Source organism: Fundulus heteroclitus, chromosome 23 (genome assembly GCF_011125445.2).
Source record: "Fundulus heteroclitus isolate FHET01 chromosome 23, MU-UCD_Fhet_4.1, whole genome shotgun sequence".
Taxonomy (NCBI): Eukaryota; Metazoa; Chordata; class Actinopteri; order Cyprinodontiformes; family Fundulidae; genus Fundulus; species Fundulus heteroclitus.
In genome coordinates this window covers 39,293,676-39,302,140 of record NC_046383.1, presented here as the reverse complement: position 1 = coordinate 39,302,140, position 8,465 = coordinate 39,293,676, and the positions used below count along the sequence as shown (strand labels likewise).

At 38.1% G+C, this 8,465-nt stretch overlaps 1 long non-coding RNA gene across 1 annotated transcript; it reads right to left on the bottom strand.

Annotated features, from left to right (window-relative positions):
* Positions 1-519: 519 nt before the first annotated feature.
* LOC110369504 lies at positions 520-3,443 on the bottom strand. The gene is made up of 4 exons (XR_002429129.2): positions 3,287-3,443; positions 2,553-2,585; positions 1,684-1,824; positions 520-1,371 (listed from the first exon to the last, which is right to left on the bottom strand). It is a non-coding gene; the product is annotated as an uncharacterized LOC110369504 (long non-coding RNA).
* Between the last annotated feature and the right edge of the window lie 5,022 nt (positions 3,444-8,465).

Below are 8,465 nucleotides of genomic sequence, written 5' to 3'. Positions count from 1 at the left end.
GGCAACAAGTATGCCAACCCAAGCTCGGCGCCTCTCACCATGGGCAACTCCAGAGTGGAAGAATGTCCAGCCCCTCTCAAGGAGACTGGTTCCGGAGCCAGAGCGGTGCGTCGAGGTGAGTCCGACTATCTCTAGTCGGAACCTCTCGACCTCGCGCACAAGCGAGGCAAGATTATTGTCAATAATGAAGTCATTAATTAAAAGGGATTTTCCTGACAGAGATCTAATGTTTAATAAACCCAGTTTATATGACTTAGTGGTTGATGATGTCTCTGTGACAGGTTGCATCTGACAGTTTATGACTTTCAAGTATTTGTTCCTGTCTATCCTTTTGTTTATAGGTTGTGACAATTGAAGAGGGGAATTCCTGGTGGCTTATATGGCCTGAAGCAATTACTTAATCTTATCACCTCAGGCCAGCTATTGATAGATAGAATAAAACAGAAATGTACCACAAAGAGGATAAATTGACAAAAGTTTGTTTTATTTATGTAGCATAAAATATTACTTTTAGGACAGAACAACAAACAAATTTCAGAAAAAATAAAAGACAAGGGTATTAGGATTTAATAGTCCTCACTGTTCAATATGACCAAACTAGAAAAGGATCCTTACATCATGCCTTAAGACATCAGTATGATGTTACATATTGAAATCAAACAAGCTCAACCATTTATAACATATATAAATACACAAAACCAAAGACAAATATCTCAATATGCATCTACACCATATTGATAAATTAATGATAAATAAAATAAATAATGAGTAAACTTTTCAAAACTACGTAGCACAAGTCATGATCAACTTCATAAGGTTACATTTTATATATGTACTGTTTTATACTGACATAGTGTTTAACAAACTTTTTGGAATCACCAGGTGGTTAATTGTAATAAAAAAAAGAAACTTTGGGAAATGGTCACAAACTAATACAGAGGTATTCATTGACTACTTCTTCATGCAGATTAGTAATTTTTTTTTCTTGGGTTACAACATTTTGTCCAGATTCGTTCTGACCTACAATAAAAAAAAAAAGGTGGAACAACTGGACTGAGTGTAAAAACACAAAAATCCAAGTGAGAATGGAAATGGATTTACACAGAAATAATAATCAAATTTAGTCTGGAGGTATGAAACATTCATACATGTCTTCACCAACATGCTAAGAAACATTGATCCCCTGCAGCAACAACAAAATTACCCAAAAAATGACCAATGATTTCCAAAGCTCCGAGTTTGGTGCATGGCTCAGTTTCGTCTACCACATTTCGATTTGTACATTTGCATCAGCGTTTTCAGTTTGCTCTGGAGATCAATTGCTGAAACGATGGGATCTGATTTCCTGCTGTCTGAGCAATACATGTCCACCTGAAGGGAGAAACAGTAGTCAAGCTTAATGGCACCATTTTATGTACAAATCATGTGATTACTGTAAAGGCTTGTGTTTCCCTATTTGCTTGCTGTATCAGGTTCATAGCTAGGATTATGCTGGAATACAGCATGTATTTGCAGCATTTTTATTATAAGTTTTGCCATTGTCAGGTGTAACTACAACACAAAGATCGACCCTTTTACTAAAAAGTAGACCACAGTCAAACTCAGTGCTATGCATACTGCTTGGAGACAGTGAGTGAATTGAGCTGAGGTTGAATATTTTCCTCAGTGGTCATAATTACTTACCATTGTTGAGCAACTACGAGCTTGTTCTAGTCTGTCGACCAGATGTTCTAAGACACTCCGGTTGTCAAGGGTTGCATTAAAGTGAGGGTTTCTTGACAGACTTTTAACTCCTTCAATGAAACGACCAGGAAAGGCGCATGTCTGCACAGAGGAGGAAACACATTGTTATAAGAAACTCTCACTCAGTAATCTGAAAACCGCTAACGTAATGGACTGCAACGTCCCATCAATCCTGGTTTATTTTTCTTGAACTAAAACACAACATTCAAAGCTCTTTCATGATGTCACTTGATATTTCCGTCATTCTAAAGGTTTTAAACTTTCCCTCTGAACTTGGATTTAACACTAAGCAAACTAAGCCAATTATGTGTTTTGTAAAGACACAGTTTACACTTTTTAATCAGGAAATTTGAATATAGTTTGAGTATAATTGGTTTGCTGATTTAAATAACTACACCAGGGCTGTGAAGGAGCTGTTAATCTACACTGGCATCTGTTCCAAGTAAATGTGCTCATCTAAACTAAACAGTGGATGTAGTAAATATATTGTAAACGCTTGTAGAAGAAAGCCATTCAGTCTCTACATACAGCCTGGTAGTTTATCAGCCATAATATTAAGAGCAATCTAGGATTTCAACCTAATATTTTATAAATCCATTTTACACACAGGAGCATGGACACCTGTACATTTGTGCTGTCACCTCTGTAAGTCAATCATTACCTGGGTTCTCATGCTTGTAAAGTTCTGAGCAAGTTAATCATCTCCGATTTATTACAATGTTCTGGCTAATTAGGATATTTACACATCAGATTGACACAGGCAAAAAATTAAACCTCTTCTGCTCTATAAACAACAGCATTACCCTCACCTCTTCAGATGTGGACGAGTTGTTCATTGAATTCTGTAGGAAAGACAAAAGAATAATGCTGACATGTTAATCATTACAGTACTAAACCATGAAGCTGTTCTCAGTGTAGAAAAAATGATGTGCAACAGTAATGCAGTTCTGTCTCTAACCGCTTCAGCTGTTTCAGATGCGATAGCAGCGAAGGGAAGAGGAAGTGGTAAACGCATCATGATGCTGGGCCTCGTTTGTGCCCATTGCATGTCAGCTTCAGCTGCATGATGCACAGTGCAAATTGAAGCCGTTTAAGAGTTGATCATTTTTATGGAAACTTGCTTATCTAAACAGAAAAATGTCTTACAACACTGCTGTTTAGTGTTCTAATATTTTTGCATTTGTTTCTGCCCTTATTGGAAGATTTCATAGTCTCACTCGAACAGTTAACTTAATGAACAAGGAGGCATGATACCTACTAAAACACCTAACAATTTATAAGGTTTTTGTGATTTTCTTGAAAAAAAAATTCATTCTTTCTTTCAGAAAGTCATTCTGTTAAAATACTTATGATGAAGCATTGTTCAGTACTAGCATGATTACTTTGGAGAGTCTAAAAACCCGGATTTTTATATTAGGCAAAGGAAAACTAGAACAAGCAGTAAAGAACTGTAATCATGAGAGTAATCTTCATGACTTTCGGCCTTTTTAAAGATTTCAACTTTTCAGAGAAACTTAGTTAAAAATGCATGAGTTCTACTTACAGAGTTGGTCTCCAAGCTGCAGTTACCTGGACATGCCTGTCAATACAAAGAAAAACAGAGTTGGATACATCAGACCAGAAGAGCTCATAGCAAAGAAGAGCTAAACACAATGAAGCACCCGTAGCTACAGTTAACTGACTGCACGCTCAGTTATCAACGCATCACTGAACCCACACAACGCTGTGGCTGACATGACAGCAACGATGCTGCATCTCATTGTTGGTCACATTGTCAAGTGCCTTTTTTGCCAAACAGATTCTTAACAGCCAAGTGCCACTGCCCTGCGTGACTCAGAAAGAAGATTTGTAAAACGGTTTAATGAATTTTCCTTACCTTTAATAACTTTCCCAGTCCCTCTATATTCATAAAAAACATGTCCCCCCTTATATCGCAGCAAGAATTCAACGGTGCGCATCTGACGAAGCTTGGCATGAAAAAAGGGAGCAGAAGGAGGCTCAGCATCCAAGTGGAGATTAATGTTCCAGCCATAGCTTGCAGGTAGCTTTGTCTTAACTTCCAGAGGATAATGTGACTTCAATCTAAAACTAAGCTTTAGCCGTTTGTATTTCTGTTATTGGCTTGGATTTAGTCAATGTTAAGATCCAGCTAATGTAAGCCTGTGAAGAAAGAAGTTGTTTGAAGGTTCTCCTGCTGCTTTGTCAATAGATCGGTGACGGGTTGGCTGCTTTTAATACAACAGGTTGGGTCATTTCCTAACCTTTGGGGAATCCCAACCTATGTTGTCCATGTTCGATCACTTTCATTCAGAATGCTCCCACGCAGGATGTCCCTACTCAATAGGACCCTGACACTATGGCAAGAGCTGCACATCATCCATATCAGTCAAATCTGAGTTTGTATGAGTGTTGCGGCATTTCCTCACCTCTCTGAAAACATGGCTGTCTCTGCACAAAGGAAAATAAGTAACAAACATTTTTTCCTGCTGTTGCGCAGCCATGAGTGGGCAGTATGCCCAGCCAGGTAAGGCTCCATCATCCCTTCTGACGTAGAGGGGAACCCAAGGCAAAAGATACAGAAAATGACAGAGATTTATCAGCTCAACATGGCTGTGGGTTTAGCTTCTCAACTGATAGCGTGTTTAGGAAGACTGAGAGCTCTTTGATCTTTCAAAATAAAGTACTTTTCCCCATAATTTTATATAACAGTTGCTATAAAAAAAACTTGTTTTTAAATCCATGCAGTAGTTTTAATGAAACATGTTTCCATTTGGTAGATCTGTTTTTTTTTTTTTTTTGTGTGTTTTTATCGCTCCTGTTTTCTGTTGCACAGATTGCCATTGGTGGGGAACAACATTTAATTAATTTTTGGTAAAAAAGATACCAGAAGAACAAAACAAAGATACAGTAATGTTGAATCTTCTGTGGCCTTCTCGTTGACTGTAACCGTGCTGTGACTGCTGCTATAAAGGACTAGATCTAAAACCTGAAAAAGACAGACAGGCAGAGTCACTGGACTCTGTTATTCACACTCAACACAATAAGATATGTTACAGGTTGGACTGGATAGCTGTTTTTCTTGCTGTTTTCCTTGATGAACATTAAATGTTGTGTTATGATGCTCATAGAGTCCTTGAGTTATTTCTGCTGTTAGAGGTATTCATCATAAGCCAAATTATTTCTTCCACTTAGAGCTTCAATGCATCTCTTGCCCTTATCTCTTCCACACTGTTGTGTCTGTCTATTCATCCCCACTGTAGTTTGGTAGCAGTCATTCACACAGCCATCAATGAAATCCATGCAGATCAGGCCCATGTGCTTCTCCCAGGTTCCCATATGTTGCCTCATATGGGGACCTGGAATGGCATTTGCACTAAGCTTTGACTACGCATGCTGGCTTCATCAGTCTTCTCTTTAAGCTGCTGTCTGTTACTGATTTCAACTCTACATCCTGAAGGAACTCGAGTCTTCAGGTCATTTTCAGAACTGATGCACAATCGTTTTGATTTCAGCTCAAACTGTAATTTTACTAAATATTAACCACCTCCTTTAACAACATTTACGTTCATATTTTTACACAGCAGAGATGGAGTAAGCAATGAAGGCCACAACAAGAAGGAGCTAGATTTCACTCTCGGCAGACGCCCTTCTGATTGGAGTCTCTCCCTGTCCCTGTGCATGTGTTCTCTCTGGGTACTCCTGCTTCCTCCCACTGTCCAAAAACTATGCATGGTGCCGGTAAATTTCCCTCTGAGGTGTGACTGTGTGCACATGGTTATGTTTCTTGAAGGAGTGACCGTTGCTCAGAGGGAACTGAGAGTTGAGGGTTGGATACACTGTGATGGACGGGAGACCTGTCCGGGATGTGCCCATCTTCTAATCCTGTGAGGTAACTTCCAACAGTCCATTTAATGAAAATCTTTAGTGTGTTGTCTGATTGTACTAATAAAAAGGTAAACATTTATTACATCTTAAATGTAAATGTTTCTATTACTATACTGTGACATTAGTGAATTGCTTGGCTTGACTTTATCAGCTGGGGAAGTTGTAACAGTGTGGGTTCAAAAGAATGCAGAACTCCACAGACAGAACCTTGCCTTATTTTCCACTGCTGCTTTTGTTGATTAACATGAAAGAAAAGGGTGAAAAAACTCCCAACCCCTTCCCTGATGAGGTATGTTCTTCACAAACAGACCAACAGGGGAGACAGGGAAAATTAACCCCCACCAGAAAGAACATTAAAGGTCAAATGGTTTTAGAGCACATGATATTGTTGCCTAAAACAGTTGGGTTTTTACAAGTTTCCACATCAAACAGTATAAACAAGGCTTTCCCCTGGCTCTGCAGCGAGGTGTACGCTGCAGCTGGGGAACAGTCAGAAAACAACGGCGATGCAACAGATTAAAGTGTGCAGTGGTTTTCTTGGAAAGTAAAACCACACCACCACATCTTAGGCTGTTTCTGCTGTCAGTGGACATTTAGGTGGGAGCACGCTACTGACAAAATGACAGTGTTCTCTTTAGAAAGTCTATAAAAGTAATTAAAAAACACAACATCTTAGTTAATAAAATGATTAAACGTGGTCAGCTATTTCCATGAATGGAAATATATCCTTGGGCAATTTATTTATTTGCCAAAGTGATTGTGGCGTGACGGTGTCTATAAGAAATTGTTGTCATTGCTGGTCTCAGTCAACATTAGATTTTTTACAAATGTTTAGAAACTCTTTACTGTACCAGTTAGGTATAATCTTAAGTAAAAAGGGATCTTCTCTCTCTAAAGAGATCCCAGCGCTCACTTGGGGCGACAGCTATCCAAACCTATCTGGTACAAACTAAATGTAAATGGTGAGTTGTTAAATCAGAAATTTTGATTTTGTTTTACTAGCTACACTCAGGCCTGGTTACTGCATGGCCACAGTGTGAATAAAAAAAATCGCATAAATCAACCTGTCTGGCAACTTGAATGGTCCAAAAGATCTCAAAAACATTCAGAGGTGGGTCAAGTAGCCAAAGGTTGCATTCAAGTGAGAGTAGCATTACTTCAGTATATTTTTACTCAAATACAACTAAAACAAATATTTGGTAAGAAGTCTATTCATGTACTGAGTAACTAATCATAACATTTGATTTAGTATTTAAAATGATTGGAAAGAGAAAAAAATATAACATTAGGTTAGGTGATATTTTAAAAACTAAAATAAAAATATCTGTTCATTAACGTAATAACAAAATAGCAAAGAAAAACTTTTCTAATTTTTTTTAACATAAAACGAATGAAACTGATACCGTAATTTTCAGACTATAAGGCGTAATTAGAATCCTTACATTTTCTCACAATTGATGGTGCGCCTTACAATAGGTGTGCCTTATATATGATTAAAGTTGTGCTTACTGATGGATTTTATGTGGTACAATGCGCTCAAAAATCTGTTAAAATGTGTAAGTACGGCTTTGGTTAGCAACAAAGCCACTCCGCTCAATGGACATTCAGAGCATTACGGTACACTGTGTCACTACCTGATCGGCCTCCTGAGCAGTCTACAAGACTGCCTGACAGTAAACTAGAAGTGGATTCATGTAAAGTAGCCTGTGCCCGGAGTATGCGCTAGCAACAATAAACCAAGTAAGTTAATTCAATATAAAAGTACTTTTATTTTGGCCTTATGTCAGAAACAGGGCAGTGTAGTCCAACTACCCTGTCCTCCCTGCGGAGACGGATAGCTCTCCCTCTTCGGAGAAAGTGGTGTTAAGGAGGAAACACACTGGCAAGTTGCAAAGTGCAGCAGAGCAGCATACGCGTTCCACGCTTTTGTTAGCTTTTTATTTATTCAGTCAATAAATGTACACCAGAAGCATAATGCTACGCGTCAGCTAAATTAGATTGAAGTTCTAATTTCAGATGTGTATACACACTCCTATTTGACATGGAATAAACGGGAAAACATACTGTGTCAAAATTTCACTTCCGGAAGTATCCCAAAATAAGAGTCGTCAAAAATAAAGCACCGTGGATGATGTGTCTGGTGTAAATTTATGCTTTTAAAAACACACTCATAAGAAATGCCGCTTACAGTACGTGGCCAGTGTATCCAATTACTCTTCCACATGGGGGCTAGGTGGTGTGGTTAACTTGAATGAAATAAAATAGTCATTTGAAAACTGCACTTTGTATTAATAAGACGGCAGGGGCGGATCGGGGATGCGCACCTAAGGGTCATGTCAAGACAATGTGAGGCTAAATTACCAAAGAATCCCAGCATCCCAGAAGATGACATTTGTCAACCTTCTGAGATGATGATTTTGTTGATGTCATTATCAACATTTTCTAGCAATCATCATACCTTTTTTATGTGTCTCCAATGTCTGAACGATCATACATGTCAACACTTGGCTCATTTTCTATACTCATGCCAGGCCCACTGAAGAATAGAAAAGATATTAATTTTTCTATCTGTATTATTCAGATTATATACATATAAGCTAATAACTCTGCATTTATTACTACAGCACCCAACATTAATTAATGTTTTTGAATGACAAGAAGGATACATTAAAATAATATACATTTTAGGCCCAAAATAACAATTAAATGTGTCGATTTCGAAATTGCTAAATTTTGGCCATATTAAGCAATTACGGTAGCTAAGCTAGCAAGCTAGGCCTAAGTAAAAAGTATGTAAGCACACTTAAATAGAAAAAAGTTCATGAATATTTAAAAAT